Here is a 19312-nt window from a genome sequence, read left to right on the forward strand (position 1 = left end):
AGCATATGCTCCATGTCTTCTTATATGAACTCTAATGATGTGAATGCTGTAAAACCATGAAGCACAGCAGCTCACTCACACACTTGTGATTGATTGATTGATACACAGTGGTAAACCAAAGAGCGGGGTGCCTTTTCAATCACAGCCAAAGTCTTTGAACATAAATAACAGCTACCATCTTGCCCGTGGCAGTTTCAGCTCACTATAAACACAAGCACTTGCCAGTCTGTTTGAGAGGGAGACAGAATTCTTCACAAATGTAAATTTATGTACACCCATTTGACACTTTCCACTCTTGATTGGTTTGTATTTTGCCTCCTTCTCCTTCCTACCCATTATCAGAGATGATTAGCATTATTTCCAGGCCCAGTCGGCAATGAAGAAGACTACTGGATGGAACAAGGCCTTGCAAGCGCCACTAACCCTGACTAGCGCCCTGCCAGCCACAGATAGCCAGCAAGTAATCCTTGTCTACAACAAAGAGCCACTGCAGCCATTCACCTGAGACCTGAGCCCATCACAGGCTTGCAGAGGTGCAGTAATGGCAACTCAGCTAACTGCACATTTAAGAGGGAGCGCTTTCTCCAGAGGCAATTAGCGCTGAAGAGCTTGTCTGTTCTTTTCTTGTCTGTAATTTTAGGAATAGCTATCAAAATTACAGAGCCCTGGAGAAATTACTGCGAAACTTAACAGCGATTTAGTTATGCTTTTGAATGTGCAAAAAAAAATAAATGAAAAACAGCCACATTTACAGCATTATTTCTGATGTTTGTCCCTACATTAAGCTCTGTTCTACTTTGAGCAATATTACTCACAGAGCAAAAGCTCACCATTTAAGAAAATGACAGTCTGCCAATTTGGCCATTAATGGACCCATCAGTTCTCAAAACACAGCCAAAAAATGACTTCCAAACAGTTCCAATAACTCTGGATTGTTGTTTATTTTCATATATACTGACAATGCTTTTCAGGAGCCTTGCCAGTCCTCTAAGCATGAAAGGGAACATTCTTTTTAAAAGGAGGCATCCAGGCACAAGTTGCACAGACAAATATGCATAGACACTGTACCTATCAGCTGGAGTCAGGGACGGACAGCGTGATGATTCATGTGTGGGAGTGACACCTCTACCTACTGCTAATGAGAACTGAAAATATACAAAATAATTAATGGCCAACGGTTTTGTACTATTATTTGCACACTAAATGATCCATTACCATGTCAAAAGAGGTCCAGATTCCCTCTAAATGTTGGAATCTTTTATGTATCACCATTTGCATATTTCTTTGCTTCCCATAAAACTGATTCACAGTTTGCACTGAGTCGGTTATCACTTCGTTGCCTCAAACTGGGTCATCATATCTCCAGGCACAATTACAGCCAAAACCTCAGCGAGACAAATTTGCTGTCAGTCGCCGTGCCACTTTTATGTATGAACAGTGAGCTGTCAGCGGGACAGGCGGAGATAAAAAACCGAGAGAGGGCGGAGAGGAAGTGTTGTGGATCATGCGGCAGGCCTAACAGGTCGATGGGAGACAAACGTATGTCTAATAAGCCAATGATGAACCCAGAGTGGTCCCTCTTGTGGGGGCCAGGCCTCCTAACAAATGTGTTATTGACTTGGCACAAGCAGCCAGTCATAGAAATACACTCTGTATCTGAGAGGGAGGAAGAGTGTGAGAGATGAGACATGAGAGACTGCTGCAGCGGGTTAAAGTATCGATCGCACAATCCTGTTTATGCCCTCCAGCTAATGACGAGCGGGACATAATTGACACACAACAGCGTGACAGCTTGAGCACTGAGGAAACATTAGAGCAATTCAGCCTACATACTGCATGGATGTGCTTCAGACATTTGTATGAGGGAGGATCCTAATAACCGAAAACACAATTAGAAACAGTCCAATGTTTTACACAAAGCAAAATCAATTGTCATAACAGGCTATTTGAGCCACTCTTTTGTGTGCGTGCGTTTACTGAATGCAGGATGCTGCTACAATAAACTGAAGAACTCTACTTTCAATATTGTGCCTAATGCAATTTCTTGCCGCTCAAAGTCACGTCTTCAAATGTCTTGTTTTGTCCGACCAAACACTCCAAAGCCCAAATTAATTTTCTGTCCATCGACTGATTGATTCAGCTCTACACTGATGATCCTGGAGACTGAAATAACTCCTTGAATTTAGATTAACTGATACAATGAGCGCTGCTGTAATTGATAAACATGTACTTAAACGAGTTATAGATAAGGAAAAAAAAGGCAAAATTGCTTTCAGATAGATTATTAACATGCCCAAATAGAATTGTGAAGTGCATTATCCTTTGCAGTGCCTCTGAGAGGGTTATCACGACCCACCAACAATAACTCAGAAGCACATTAAAGTCATTTCATCTGCAGTTATTCATCAAAATGATTCAGTAATATTAACTACCTCCACGCGCTTGCATGCCGTGCATTATGGATATGACTTACAGAGCTCTGAGGCTGAATTACAGTCATGCCACAGAGTCCAGTGAGTCAGACTGCAACGGGCCTTGCCGTGCTTCACCTGTGTGTTTGTGTGCGTGCATAATGTTGTGTTGGTCTGAGTAAGCAGGAACAGTCCAGCTTGTCATTCATACTTGCCATTAATTTCTTCCCCCAAAAAAATGTTTCCCCGTACTTCAGTTCAACATCACTGCCTTCAATCTGTACTGAAGTCTCTCCACAGAAATAAATAAATAAGTGCTGCGTCTGCATAGACTGGATAATGAGATTAATTTACAGCACTGCTTGGTAAACACTCTTGGCCTTGTGCTTGCTTTATTCAAATTTTATTAGCAAGTAAAAGAGTGACACAAGTACAAGCACAGTGCCCATTAGGCTTATGGACTTTAGGGTAAGCCGCAGTTTCAATTAAAGCTGCAGTAATCAATATCTTTATAGAAAACCTACACTAACCGACTGGGCAGCGGAAACAAGCTGTAAACACGACACTAACATATAATCAGCTTCTAAAGTTGATGTGGTGAACTCGTTGGCAAAGAGTTGCTTGTTTACACACCCTGCAGACAAAGAACAGCATTAGCATCATCATGTGGAGTCATGTTTCTGTCTACCTGATCATATTCACTCTCTTTTAGCATCATCACAGCCTCCTGAAGAACTCCTGAGAAAAAATATCTGCCTCTTCAGCTGCTACATACTCCACAGTCTTCACCAGCTAGTTGCTAACCTTGTCCGTCTTCCCTTTTTAGCATCTTTTAACTCATAGTTTAGTGAGTACTTGGAATATTCTGTGTCTGTGTTGTGTTTACAGCTTGTTGGACAAAAAAAGTCTATAAATGTAGGTTTAAGACAACAACTCAGAGGCACCACTATATGTCGTGCTGTAACTCCAGATCTGTGAAAGCTTGGTATCCCCAAGTACCTCCATCTCTGCATGTCTCACTATGGAAATCTGTGTGTATTTTTGTAGGTTAGCGCAGCTGAAACAAGCCACAGTGGGAATGCTGCTCACATGTTTTGGTACTATTTTCTATTCGCACATGCATGTATGCGTAGTCTGCATATCTGTCTTTGTCGTTCTGTGTTTGCATACACGTATAGAGATATGAGCTTGCGTCCGTGCTGTGTGGAGTTGCAGGATTTAGGTGGAGTTTTTGATAAATGTCCTGTTTGGTGCTGACGGAGCAGGTCCTGGAAAGCTATATGGTCCCAGGGGCAGGACGCTAATCACAGTGGTTTCTCTGGAGCCTTTCTACCTCTGAATGGCAAACAACTTTAACCCCCACTCAGGAGAAACACACACGCACACACACACACACACATTTCTAACAATGATTTAATTTCTGCAGTCCCAAATGTTAATGATCGAGTTAAGTCACATCAAATTTGTCTATAAAGCCGCTTAAAACACAGGTTTATCACAGAGCAGGATGAGAACAAAAGGAACAGAAAACAAAATGAGAGGCAATCAATCTGGTCCTTTGATTATCTGGTGCAGTCACGACTCATCCTTACAGTTAGCAGTAAACTGACGAGCTGAGATTCAAAAGCATCTGAAAGGCTCTGAGAAAAAGTAATGAGTGTTTTCAGCTTTTCATTACCTGAAATTTAATTACCTACAACCACCAGAGTAATGAATGTATGTGGAAGCTTTGTTTAGATCATTGCGAAACATTTTGAGAGTTTTCCACACTTATCCTCGTGACAATATTTGCATTTGTGATCAGAGCTGATACTGTGTGTAGACACAGTTCTGTTTAACAAAGCATTAATTATGTAAACTCAACAAAAGCAAAGCTGGTTCCCCTGGCCTCTGTTTTCGTCTCTCTCTCTCTCATTCCTTTTCTCTTCAACCATCCCTCCATCCCGCAAATCACAAACATACACGCTCAGACACACACAAAGTGCAGTGAAGCAGAACGCATTTGGCTACACAGCCCGTCAATCTCATACTGCTGTGTGGCCTTGCTGCGGGACGACACGGGCTCTGCCCGGTCTTGCTGCTGGTGTTGATTTGAGGCTTCACACAGGACAGCATGAGATCCCACAGAGCAGGGGCTGGAAATATATGAGATAGAGGGCGAGAGAGAGGGAAACAGAGAGCGAAGGAGGAGACAGGGAAGGAAAGACAGCAGGAGGGGAGAGACGGAGTGAAGGGAAAGAAAAAACCTTTAGTGAGACGAAGCGGGACGAGAGAGGGATCTGGAAGACACGCTCGTGCCCACCAAGCACCTCTTTTTCAGCTCCAGCAGCACTTAACACATGCATATGAAAAGCGCTGGTCGTGGCTGCTGCGAGACCCCTGAAAACTCGTGTGAAGCGTGGCACTGTTTTGTAGAGAAAAATGAAACACTTTCAACTCCTAGCGCTCTGTGCCGTGGGCGCTAAAGGCATGCAAAGTTCTCGCCGCTGCCAAGAACATGCCATAGCACATCTGAAAATAATGTGAAAAATCGAAGCGGTTGTGTAAATTGAGGCCCCCTGCGAATATGCAGCCGAAGGGTGGGGAGAGGTGGAATGGTGTCAAATGAATGGATCAGGTCAATCGAGATGTGAATGGAGCTCTGCATGAAAAGAGAGTATGACAAACGGAGCCAAAGCTTGACGAGTCATAATAGCATTACAACCTCTTCTAACCCCCCATGCTCATTCCTCCTCTAGGTAAGAATGATTTTTGCGGAGCACGCCGGAGCGAGAGGAGGACTTAAAAGAAGCTATGAGACCAAGTGGAGAACGTGCAGTGCAAATGGGAAACCTCTGGCAGATGCTGAAGGAGCACTCCACTATGTCTTCATACTAATCCTGCTCCTTCAGGCACAAACTGAGGGCACCACTCCACTCCAGCTCAGATGACTTGTGCTACACCATCGCTGAAATAGCAGCTTTCTTTCTGCCAACAATATGTGTGTAAAAGACTGGAAAAGAGGGTGTGTATGTATGTGATTATGCCTACATGTGTGCTGATGTGTTTTTATGATGCACTTCCCTGCGGTCATAACAGAGATCCCAAAGCAGTTGGTCATATGATGACATTTTCTATCACTACGCAAGTAATTGTTTACCACAACAGGGGTAAACAGTATCATAGTACAGTACATCTGGGATAATCCAGTAAAACACGTGATGACTATTCACTTCCATAATGAACTGAATCATGAATTATAAGGAGCTTTTCATCAGATTTAATGATATGTATACTGCTTAGTCTTCTTTTTTCAATGTGTTTTGTTGAGTTCATGTGTTTTTGTGATCCTGTATAAAAAATAAGCATCAAATACAACAAATGATTTCTCTATAAAATGCTATAAAGGAAAAAAACGGCAGCAACATCATCATCATTCATTTGAGGGTATTCATCTTAAAATTAGTTTTTTAAAAAGAGACAACCGGGGAATATTCACATTTGAAGGCATTACTAGCAAACGTTTGTCATTTTGGCATTAATCTTATTAATCAGAGTACAGTCTGTACCTGCTCTATATGAAAAGTGCCCCAAGATAAATCTATTATGATTTAAAACTGTATAAATAAAACTGACTTTTGCTTGATAAATTAACCACGATAATTAATCTGTTATCAAAACGGTCAATTTCCTGTGAAGCGACCGATCATTTCAACACTAATAAAAAACCTGACAAGTCAAGATACTCTGCAAATCCAATATTTTCATAAAGCAGTCCTGCTCACGGACTGGCCTGAAATGCGCATGACAGCTAGGGATAATAAAGAGCTAACATGGCTCCCTCAGTAGAAACAGTAGGTCATGTCAACTGTCTCACAGTGTACAGTAAATCGTCGTATCACCCAACTCTGATATCCGATCTCTGCCAGACATGCATCACGACGAGCTAAAAGGCCATTTGTCCAGTCTGCTGCAGAACCCCTGTCTGTGCGCCTGCCCTGCTCTGCTCATGTGACCCTGTTTTCAGGCAGGAGAAAAAGCCAATCCTGATCACGTGACCATTCATAGTTATTTTTCATGATGCAGATAATGTTATCAGAGGCCATGGAGAGAGGGCAGTATTTCTCCACGCAGGGAGTCGAGCCCCAGCCCTGAAAAGGTGGCACGGAAAAACCGGACCTACGTCAGGAAGCTCTCCACCCTGCGTACTGCTAGAGGCCAAAACAATGTGAGTACAGTGGCTGCTGAGATAATAACATACCATGGTGTGTTATGAGCTTTCATGTTGATATAACCACTAATGATCTACCTTTGTCTGGGTTTGTTGGTGCCTAGTGGCTCTACTGTAAACCCGTGCCACACACAGTGCCATGATAATAGAGATGACAGGGGGAATTCAAAAGCTGTAATTTTCGTGAAATTATAATCTGCACTTGTAAACATATCTGTGTCCATGTGCTCATTTACCCTGCAGCGTCAAAATCTGTTACTCCTATCTTGGCTGAGCAGTCACCGAGGAAAGAAAAATGAGCCCCAAAGCACTCTCCCAGCAATCATCGGCAGGACGACTTCATTTTCATGAGAGTCGTGTTTTAAAGCCAGAGGTTGCAGTCAGCTCAGTTTTCCTCATTTCCTGCAAACATTTTATCAAAGCGGCAGCTCGGCAGAATCCAACGGAATCTGGCCTGTCAGCTTGAGAGTGACAACAACAGGGCGGCTGTCGGCAGGACGTGCGAGGCTGCATTTGCTATTCCTTGTTCCCTCCTCTCATCTCCATGTGTCTGCATTTCTCCGGCTTCACCTGCCCCCTTCACAACTCTTCACCTTGACCAGGATACATGACTGGGAAGCTGACAAGCTCCAGTGCGTGTGTGCATGTGTGTGTGCGCGTATGTTTTCTGAAGCATTTGTAGGTCAGAAAAAAATAGCCACACTGGGAGTCTGACAGAGGGCTTAGGAATACTTTTTAGTCTGGACTGGCACTAAAGCCTTGCCTATGAATGTAATATTATAGCATCGTGTGTGAGAGGAATACACAATTTGAAGAATACACACAGATTCACAGAGGAAAAAAAAAAGTTCTGTTTCAACAGGTGAGTGCAGACAGAAAGCTATAACAATGCATTACAGGATAAGAGGCAAGACTATTCATGAAAGTGGCCTTCACGACAACTCCCTCCAGAGATTTAAAGTGTTTAATCTGAAGCACGCAGCTCCATGCGGAAGGCTTAGACAGTTCTAATCTAACAGGCCTGAGGAAAGTAAATTCCTCTATTTTCTGGTCAATAAAGTCTTAGAAAAGGAAAGGAGGAGGGCTGCAAAAATGGCCATGAAGATATGGCAGGCGATTGTTTCAATGAACTGCTTCCTGTGAATGATACAACCTGATCTTGTTAATTCTATTGCCCAAGGCAACACCTCAGGGGCACACGGAGCGCTAACATATCCGTAACACCACACCAATCCCATCACCTCATGTGAACAGGAAAGTCAAGAGGGGCTGTGGATCAATCTAGGTTAAAAGAGGTTAATACCTTTTGCCCTCCATGTAATGAAAGGGCAAGTGTGTGACTATGCATGACTACAAATCTTTGTGCATATTGCGTGCAAAAGATATGTTGACAGACAGACGACGACCAAAAAAAGACAGGGGTGAGACAACGGGCAATGTGCACCTCATATCTTAAATTGAAATTTATGTGCGAGTGTGCACATGCACAGGCATGCGTTAAAGCTGGAGTGTGACTTTCATCAACCAAATGATAGAAAAGGAGTTTCTAGACCAGTACCTGCTCATTACCTGAAGATGAGTCACTTTGCAAATTACAGAGCAGCCAAATGTCCCAGGTGTATCATTTGACCCTCCCTCACTCCTTCCCTTCATTGCACACACCCACCCACATGTAACCACACACACACACACACACACACACACACACACACACAGAAAAAAAGCACACGCCACAACTTCCAAAAAAAGAAAAAAGATTCACAGATTTTCATTCCAGGTGTGACATTTGTACCCTGCACTGCTGTCGCCATCGAGACTTGGTTAGTATAATCAAGTTAATCTGTACAGCGGGAACTGGCTAATGAAGTTACCTTCTCCCATCGCCCCAGGCTGGGAAATTATGTCTCTGTCGGGGGCCTTTTAACCTCCGCATGCGCGCATGTTTCCCCTCACAGCCTCCGGAAACACACACCTTCACACACCCGCCTAATGAGTGCCTGGGGAGGCAGGCAGACGCACATACTCGTAGACAGGTCTGCTTTGAGCTCGTGCTCGCCCTGCCTAGAATACTGAACCCTTCCCAGAAACACTGAGCATACTGTAGATCCCCGAGAAGCCCTAAGGCTGAGAGGACAAGGACAAAGACGGGGAGGAGACGCAGAGTGTGGTGAAACACAGCACGGGGAGTGATGGAGCAGTGAAGACAGAGAAATTAAGAACAGGAAAGCACCTTGACACAGGGGAGGGTGTGAAAGGTTTAGAAAGCTCAGTGCGATCTGGTTTTATTTCATGTCCAGTTTCTGACAAGAATCATCTGACCTGCTCAACATGAGGGAGCTACTTTAAAAATGTCTGACTGCTTTACAAAATACAGCGTAATGTATACGGCATTCTACTCATGTGAGATGTCAAATGAAAGAGCTTCAGCAGAATGTAAAGAATCTGTCCTGTCCCACACTGATCACCAGGATCATGGCTGAAGCCGATCAAGACAATGTATCAGTATCAATCATATATTAAGCACAACACTACGTTTTACGATCAAGGCATCCATAAAGAAAGTGGAGCACAAGACACCCCAATGAATTAGAATTAGAACAGCAGACAACAGCTGTGAAAGCAGGTGCTTTCCATGTTTGTCTTCCGATAATTCAGACTCAACACTTTCTGCAGCTGCTTCACAATAAAAGACTTGAAGAAAAACAAACAGATGGCGACTGATTGCCGTGAGGTTACTGCATCAAGTGTTGCGTTACACTCACTAAACTTAGCTTGACTGATGGGCTACAGTTACCTTTGAACCTTTAGCTGGGGAAACCGTAAGACACGATACGTTAAGAAAAATCTCAAGCAGGGGTTCTCATCTTTGTAGCCAGCATTCATCCTTCTATAGCGGCTTAAATTAATCAGGACTCCTGCTCTAACTTGGACTGTTTGAGCTCTGACCTTCTGGAGAAGATTTGTAGCTGCAGACAGGATAAACAGCCAAAGGGATTTTTCATAACTTGGCACCCCAAATGTTTTGGGTATTAATGGTTTATAGCTGGTCTAGAAAGCATTAGTAAATGGTTAATTAAGCCTGAAAAAGTTATTAGTTGCAACTTATAAATACTTAATAAAAGGGACTTCAGAAAGTGGTACTAAGATTTCTAAACCTTTCTTTACACTGTAGTTAAGTTACAGCACACAATCACCACTTGTGAAAAGTACATTTTCTTCTCAATAACTCCTCTGAACTTTCACTCCACCCACACTTTGCATTACTAATTTCTGCTGGAGCGCATCTATCACAAATGCAGACACAAGCATTTATTGGAAAGAAAAATCTTTCTTCTCAATCTCTGGAGAAAAAACCGACAGACGGACAGGCCGATCTTAAATCCTGCAGCAGGAGTTTGTGGCGCCACAGGGACTCACTGGACTGGGATAAATCCTCAGTTCCATGGCCTAAGCGCTGAATGAGGCCATTCCCCCAGGAGCACATGTGCCTAACCAAGCCAACAGACAACCAGTGAAGCGAAGAGCCCTCCTCTGAGAGGTAAAACCTAGTTAATTCATCTGCCATAATGACAGCCTGAGCCGCCATTACATCTATCCTTACCACTACTGAATCCCAATCAAAAGTTGTCTCCTGCTTTCACAAACACACAGAGGCTCACAGAATCGAATACTCGCTCCTTATCCTGGCTCATAAAAGGGAATTAAGAAGTCAAGTCGTCTGGGAGGAGGAGTGTTCCTCCCTTGCTTTTCCAGTCAGGAGTGAATAAAGCCAAGTTAGCCAGACAAACACATTCCTGTCTGCCTCTTGTTCTGGCAGCGCTGCCTCAGACATGACTGAGTTAGCCCTCCATGCTGCGCAGTCCCTCTGATGGGATTAGCTCTTTAAAGACTCTGGAAAACAATTCCCTGCTCCCTCTCAACAAGGTCAAAACAAAGCATTGCTGTGTCACATCATGCACTGATAATTCTGCCAGCTATCCACCTGCAGGAATGTTTTCTCATACACAAGAGCTGATACCAGGAATAAACGCACAGGTTCAATGTAAATAAGAGTAATGCGACGAATTAGGTGGACCATTTGATGTAACCTTTCTGTGTTTGGATAAACCCTCTCCCTACGTTGTTATTATTCACACTGGCCTGGTTCCATATCCTTTCTAAAGGGCAACAAATGGCTTCGCTTGTGGAGCACGGACTACAAGCATCGGGTTACCTCTGCATGCGGATCACAATAAAAGGCAGGGCTAACAAGAAAGTAGCTATACCATTCTGTGTTTCACATGGTTTCAGCGACCATGTTTCCTGAAGTAGAGGAGGGCAGAGACCCGAGGGTATCAGGCTTTTAGTTCTGCCTTACAGCCCGTTCACTCGGTTAATGAGAACATTAATTACATTCCACAAAAATATCTCAAAAACAGCAAGCGTGTGCCTGCGTGTGTGTGTGTGTGTGCATGTGTGTGTCTGTGCATTCACAAGAGAGATGAACAATCATGCATGTTTCATTTCAAAGGTGCTGGTGTAAGGCAAATACGTCTGAACAGTGCTAAAATGCCTCAGGGAGGTGTACAGCAAAATATTACCATTTTTCTAATTAGGCTGAGACAAATTATAAAAAGTTTGGATGTGTGAGGAAGGAAGATAAAGCAGGAAGGTGGAGAGCACACTGTGGGTAAACAAAGCTATCTGCAGTAAAGCCTATTAGCGCAGAGCGAGGGATCTCAGCATCAACAGGTTTCCATTGTCAGTTGTCTTATTGTCACATGATACCACTGCTAAGCAGAGTAATACCCATATTAACCACCATTCTCCTAATGCCTTTTCTCCTGTCCCCTGTGATCAGCCTACTTCCAGCCATAATCCCAGCCTAAGCTGATTCTTAATTACCCTGGTTGTCCAGACAGACAAAGGCCAGGGCCGACCTGCTCCGAGGTCCCTGACACGCTGTTCACTCCAGTGACTCTCTAAACACAGGATGGCTCCAAAGCCTGTTTCTATGGCAAACCCCGGCTTCTTGATCTTTGCAGTGCAATGTATTTATCATCAAAAGAATATGTCCTCAGCACAGTATGCTAATTTTTTCATTAGCATTTTCACACCATGGAGGAATAAAGCAAACAAAAGCTCCATAATAATCCACATGGCTGTGATTTATGGAAGTTCAAAATGGCTAACGGAGTTCAGCAAATATTTACATATAATCAGGTGGGAACAATCACCAATCTGGCCCTTCCACATATACAAAACACACACCTGGGCACTCGCCAACATGCATGGAAACACCCACTCAAACACACACACACACACACACACACACACACACAGTGGGGCCAAGCAATTATTACAATCTTCTGTTTGTGGATTTGAATCAAGCTCTTTGTTAACGACACCCCGTGGGCTCCCTGGACATTCCTGCATATTTCTGGATCTGACACGCAAACGGTGCACTGCCTTTGGCTGCAGAAGGTCCATGCCATTTGAAAATGGCATGAAAGCTTTCTGTCCACATTAGTCTTTCCAAGTCATCCTCAAAAAGTTTGCCATTCATATCAAAATGCCAACAACAACACAAAAGTGCTAAAATCTCCTCCACTGGGCATGCACGGGCCCCTTGAGCAAGCAGCTTTACAGTAGATCACATCACAATGGTTGTGTCAGCGTTTGTGTCAGCTCCCCTTTTCCCTGTTCACATGACAATGTGAGACCAGTGTTTTTAGAATTATCCATGGAAAAAAAAGGTCAATTTTCAGTGCCAGCTTACCATGGATGGCATGCCAAGAACGAACACATCAGTGTTGACGAGGTCATCGCTCGACTGTAGAGGAAAACTTGAAAGGCTCCTCAAACAAGGTCATGTTGGTACCTACTTCAATCCACCCATGAGCCCCTCATCTTTTGGGGGCAATCACCTCCCCATTCCCAGCCTCCTCTCAGCTGATGGGCCAAGTCAGGCGGCCAAAAAAGGTCTTTCAAACTTTTTGACGAGCTGTCTCTCAAGAACACCAAGCAGCTTCGCAATCACTAACCCAGGAGGACCCTGGAGGGCACTGGAGGGCTGTGAAGTGCCCTGAAGGAAGGTTTGTCAAGGCTACTCCACCTGAATAGAAGAAGAAGATCACCTTCCTGGGTGTGTATAAATTGACCTAAACATCAAAGTACATATGCAGACACAATAGGGCATTGTGTGTTGTACCTGTTTCTGAGCAACACAATAATACGTCACAGTGACCTGGAGATAAAGGGTACATATTTCCTTGGTAAAGAGCTATCTCTCTTCATTAGTGTCCCTGCAGAACTGACTCACACTGTCTAAATACACTGGGCAGCAAGTGGAGATTCATCTCTTTGCCCTCAGGCAATTATACCATCTTGTCAAAAGAAATGAATAATGGACGCTGTTTTCAGTGAATCAGCTGTTAATGAGTGACTTGAATTGTGCATGCTGAATACTGCGACATGAGGGAAATGGCAACGAGGGGCAAACCCTGAACTGCCTAACCCTGAAATGTCTCACAACGATACAAAGTGCAGCAGCCAAGGGGAAAGGGACAGGTTTTTTTTTTTTTTAATGAAAAAGGCAGTCACAATCCCCTGAGCAACTGCTGAGATAGTGGCATGTCAAAGTGAGGAGGATTGTGATGCGAGGTCATGTAGGATCGAAAGGAGAGTTTCAAGAGGAAGAAGACAATAAGCTGACTGTGACAGGCTGTGTTTGAGAAATCAATAGGCTCTGCTTTTGTTCTGTCTCACTTCAACACCTGAATCAGAACAAAGCGTCCAAGCTTGGCCGAGTTCTCGAACTCTCTTTACTAACATCACTTGACAAAAGCTTTTCAACCCAACTGGCGGTCAGAAGCCAGTGTGCTGCTAGCATATCATAGCCTGCTCCCATACTCTGCATATCCACTGTTTCTATTTACATTTAAATGAGATACCGATTCAGTGTCCCTGCAGTCCAAAGTAGAATAAGGATTACATGCATTCTGCAATAAAAACATTTTTTTTCCTTCACAAATACTGAGACTACTGTGGATTTTACCCTGAACAGAACTGTGATGAAACTGCATGCAACATTCACGTCAGTGCAACTCCAGTTTCAGTGAGTCTGATGTTTTCACTTCAACTTAAGATTTCATGGACTTCATGAACTTGAAATCCCCATTAATGTCATCCAGCCTAAAATGAGGTTAGTCAACACCACGTTCTCTTTAATAAGACCGTAAATCAAGTTCTTCATACATGTTGTGTACGCTCAACAGGTTGGGAACCAGTCTCTTGACTGATTTACCGCCAGCTGGCACCTGCGCTCCCACAGCTGCCATGACCTACCCATAACCCACCAGCAGCAGCAGCTGTCACAGCTGAGTGTCACCACTGTGCCATGCGACGGTGCCACACAGGAAGAGGGACAAAATTCCTTCAATTCAACGGCAAACGGAAGAAGCGATTTAGCTGAACAGATATAGCATTTCTTTAGAGTTCAGTTTAAGTTTGATTTCATGCTGTGAATACTATGCTCTTTTAAATCAGCACCCTAGACATTATCTACGCTCTGTTACCCTCTGATGCTCTTCAATTTCCACTGTCGTAATAAAGTTTATGTGAAAGACTGTCAGTCTAATAAGTGTGAGATACATCAGTGGTAAGTGTTCGGGTTCATGGTTAGGCCTCTCAGAGGATATTTCTTTGCCTAAAGGGACTGGTCAAACCAGAAATACCACTTCCCCTTAGAGAGCAGGCATCATGGCTCAAAGACAACTAAAGCCTGCATCCATTACACCGGCAGGGAGAAAAATGTCCTGAAGAGAGTGTTTTGACTTTTAGAGGAGTGTCAGCGGTTCAGATTTCACTGGGGGTTTCAAAATTTGGAGGACTACAGGCAGCTCAACAACAGGTCAGATCTTGACGCCGCAATCCTGGCCTAATCCTGAACCCTGACTCCAGTGACCTCAGCATTCGTTACACGCTACATAAACCACACAACAGAGGGCTGAAGAATCTGGCTGTAACTTCGTTGACACAGGAGAAAGGTAAAGAGCTGAAACACGGCCAGTGGGCTAAATATAAACTGCTCGGGAGGCTTTCTTTCCTCTGGGTAGGGGATAAGGAGCAGCACTCGCAGCATCAGTCTTACAGACCCACTTTTTGCAGTCTGGAGCTCGCTACCTCAGGGGAAGAAAACACAGAGACTGAAACGGCTGCAACTCACAGCCCTGCTTACTTCTTCGTTGGATAATTACACATTTCTCTGTGTGTGTGTGTGTGTGTGTGTGTGTGTGTGTGTGTGTGTGTGTGTGTGTGTGTGTGTGCTCTCTGCAGTCTCACTCTCCTTCATATCCAGGCTATAAACACTGGCACATCTGTGTTGAATGATAAATTTTTGTGGCCATTATTAAAGTAAAACATATGCTTTTAAGTGATAATGAGTATAATAGTCCTGTCATTTTAGACTAGTACATCAACAGGATATTCTGGAGCTTATTTGTAATATATACGGCCTTCTTATGGAAATGAGGCTCACTCTTTTGATGTTTGAGAGGATTTCTACTTTTTCCTGTCCTTTGGTCTGCACAATGCTGCTAACATTGCTCTGCTGCAAACCCAGCTCCTTGTATGCACTTACATCATGCAAGTCCTGGCTGGCTGGCTAATTCCCACTCCTACATCAAACTTGGAGGCCACAGACAGGATGCCACTTTGATCAAATTTAAGTAAAATGGACTTGCCGGAGTTTGACAGATCAATACGGCATTAATAACACCTGGCTGGAGGAGCTGAGAAGCCTGCACTCTGGTTGTTTCTGCGGAGTGGAAAGGAAGAGCCAGGCCAAGGCAGGCCACTGACTGTAAATCTCTCAGTCTTGGCAACTCATCCAGGGCGCTGGAAGGTCTCACAGTAACCCTGAAGAGCTCACAGTGGCAGCAGCTCCAGCCCCTGCTAGCATCAGTCTCGGGCCAGAGTCACTCAGCGCTGTGGGATCTTCCTGCACGGCAAGACTTAGGCGCCTGATTTCCAGCTCTTACGGGCACAAGGCGCTAACAAACAAGGATGCTGAGTGGCACATGTGCACACACAAAAACGTAGAAGCAATGCACAATCACACATTCATATACTATATTTTCATCAATATGCTAAAACATTCATAGCATAAACCACAGAGGGTCAATTGCAAATTAAGAATAATGACAATTCCCTCTGAGCGGGTCCTATCAGAGCTCTTTGTTGGTCTGCAGAATTGGGCAACGAGGCACAAAGGAGGGCCAGTCTCAATGGCAGAGGAGGCAGACACACACACACACACACACACACACCAGGAACATGGATCGTGCTTTTGGGCATTGCCCTCTCCTCAAAGACAACAACCTGCTCTTTCTCTGCCTCAGAAACATGACTCCCAACCTGTACGTGACCTTTCTGAAGAGCAAACAATCCTCCGCCTGAATAGGCCACAACTCAAAGCCCCTTTAACGGTAAAACAAAAAAAAGGAAAAGGTAGGGCTGATTTAGAAACAGAGCAGCAACATGTGATAATTAAAACAAGAACAGCAAAATGCTTAGCAGGATTAATTAGACACAACAACTACAAGATGTGCGTGAGCAGCAGTCTAGCATAAAGAAACACTCAGCACAGCAGAAGCTAAGGTGAGGTACATCACAAGGAACTGAGAAATGAGACCAGCTAAAGGCAGAGGAGGCCCCAGATTGGACACGTGCTTCCAGTGATGAGGAGTACCAATCGTGGCACTTGGCATTAAGAAGGATTCTTTGAACACGTACAATAGATGGATATGTTTCATCTTCCAGTCTTGTGAGATGAGTGAGCCAATCGCGGGCTGGCTCTCCTCCACATAGTCCCACATTACAATAGATCAGAGACAGAAACTGGAAGAGACTCGCTGCAGAGCAGAGGACTCCTCTCATAAGTACCCCGTTTAATCACTCACACAAGTGCTGAAGGCAGAATGGCCGGCACACGCGAGCCCAGCTATAGTCCTGCTGTGCCCTCAGCCGAAAACAAAACATCCTGACCATCCATCTGAATAAATCCCTCTGTCTGTCTTTGTCTTTGTTCCCTCCTTGTTGCAAAGTTTTCCATCTGCTCTCTGAATTACTGCCCGTGATCCTGCAAAGATGGAAATCAACCAGTAATTTCAGGAGTCTGATTTAGGCCCAATCCCTACCGCCCCTCACCCTCTATCCACAGATGGTGGCCTGGCTCCTGCAGGGAACACTTCCACTTTGTGGATTTGCTGCAACTCAGTGGTGCAAAGCAACATTTTTTACACAATGGTTACATTTTTTTTCCGACAATAATTCACAAATGCGGGCACTTTTTTTCCACCATTCAGTCAGAGGCCTATCATAATTGACACATCTAATGGACTCTCAAGAACCAATATGTAACAGCTACAAATACGCACCCTGAAATGAACAATGTTACAATAAACCCTCTGCAATAAAAACATTTAAATTGGTACGGTAAGCACATGTAAACAGTGTCAGATGATGCTTTTGAAGAAATATGTTTCATGTTAAGAATTTTGGTCATGTACTAAATAGATTAGGCCTCTTTTAAGAAGAGGCGTCTCGATATCCTGTTTAATCTCTTTAGTGTCTCCCTGTCTGTTTGCTGCTGTGAGTCCATTCAACTGTTAATACCTGTGCAGCTTTTCTCAACAGAATGACACAAAATAGAAATGAATAAAAGAATGCTCTTAAAATATTTTGTCTGACCAGCAGCCGGATAAACCCAAAGATAATCAGGTTACTATCATGTATGACAACAAAAGGTTTACGAAAAACTGCAAATGTTTGGCACTTTTGCATAAAAAAAATACTAAGATGATTATTTGATGATCAAAATAAGGCTCTGATCTCTTCATGCTTATATATGCTGGTTTTCCTATGCTATGTTTCCCAGCACGGCTGCTGATGTTTATGCAGTGTAAACTTGAAGCCCTAAAGTATTATTCATTCCATGCCATGCTTTAACTAGACAGTTTGAGCTTCACAGTCCTTTTCATCTTGATCCAAGTGCTATCTTATTCACTGAAATAAGCAAAAAGAATATTCTGCCTTAACTTTAGATCAAACTGGGAAATGAGTCATGAGACACAGGATAATTACACCAATCAGTTGACAACATTTGCTGCTAATAGAGGAGACAGATGGCAAGCAAACAACCATTCAATTCCCATAAGAGACAACTAAGGAGTGAAAGTGTCATATTGGGCTTTACACCATGAAAAAAACCCACATAGACATAAAGTGCACCCAGGAAATGGACTTTCATGTTCATAACCTCTTTGTGTCCAAGAAAATATGATACGAATGTGATATTTTTCTCCTCTTATCAACATCACTACAGTCAGTCCAGTGCAGCAGAGAGCCTCCATATTTCATAGCTTCTAATAATTTCACATCGTCTGAACTGACAGCTTGGACCGACCGCGGCATAAGCAAGAAAGAGTTATGGAAAATATGGATTAGATCGGGTGAGAAAGGCAAGAAATTCCCAAAGGAGTGCAGAGACTTAACTGTTATTAAGCACTGAAGGTTAAGGTGTGGTCTTCTCACAATCACAATAAAGGCAGAGTGTTACTAAGTGGGGACACTGAAGATTGTGGGAGTCAAGGCTGCATTTATGCTCCTTAATTTCTCCTCCTATAGGATGCAGGCAGCTGGCATGAAGGGAGTCGGGCCAAGGGGATTAGTCACGTAGCAGCGTTAACTATTAGCAGCTAATGGCAAAGGTAAAAGTGCAGACGGCGAGGCTCGCAACACTCCAGTTAACAAACTGAAATGCCGACACCATGTAGATATTTGTTGACAGACACTCTCACATAGCTGTAGTGAAGCATCACTGTTCCATTCAGCTCTTTTAATTACCTGAGTGTGATTTAATCCTTCATATGTCTCAGCCTATTCCTCTTAATGATTTGCTCCATTCAGCTCTTGACAATACACATTCTGCTTGCACGGTTTTGTTGTTGCTTCCTCTCACAACGACTTACCCCTACAAGTGTTGCACCGAGCATGACTAGCTTTTCCCCATTTCTCATGACATATAAGCACTTGCTAGTGAGAAGTACAAATATTTCTACGTCGAATCTCATCACGATCTCAACATAATTAAGCCTTTTTACAACATGCATGTGACAAACATTGTGCTGCATTGTTACGTTGTTGAAGCAGCCTGCAGTGTAAATGTTATTAATATTACTGCCTTATTATCGCCATGGTTTTATGTGCTACAGGGGTAAATTCGTGTGTGTGTGTGCGTGTGTGTGTGTGTGTGTGTGTGTGTGTGTGTGTGTGTGTGAGACAAAGAGACTCAAACAGGCCTAAGCCATTTCAGCCTTTAAGAAGAAAAATACCCAAAATACAGCCCTGTAATTGCATTGCATGAATGACTAATATAATTCAGAGAATAAAAGCTGATTTTGAAAACATGAATGTGATGAATATGAAAAGGTCTGTGTCAGATTCCCATAAAAGTCATTTATTTCTGCCACTCTGTCTCTCTCTTTCCATCTCTGATAATATGTGGCCAATTGTCAAATTTGGAGAGATTTATTTATCCCACCAGAACACTGCTGCGAAAATGAAATGAGAAAAAGTCACAGTATGTTTCCAGGAAACATTTTAGGAAATTGCTTAATTTTGCTCCTTTCATCTGAAAAGCACATTCTCA

General features: G+C 43.5%; 1 protein-coding gene across 4 annotated transcripts in view; it reads right to left on the bottom strand.

Annotated features, from left to right (window-relative positions):
- ptprub (protein tyrosine phosphatase receptor type Ub) overlaps positions 1-19312 on the bottom strand; it is a 152540-nt gene that overhangs the window by 132061 nt on the left and 1167 nt on the right. The gene's annotated exons all lie outside the window — the stretch shown is intronic.

Source organism: Chaetodon auriga, chromosome 8 (genome assembly GCF_051107435.1).
Source record: "Chaetodon auriga isolate fChaAug3 chromosome 8, fChaAug3.hap1, whole genome shotgun sequence".
Lineage (NCBI taxonomy): Eukaryota > Metazoa > Chordata > Actinopteri > Chaetodontiformes > Chaetodontidae > Chaetodon > Chaetodon auriga.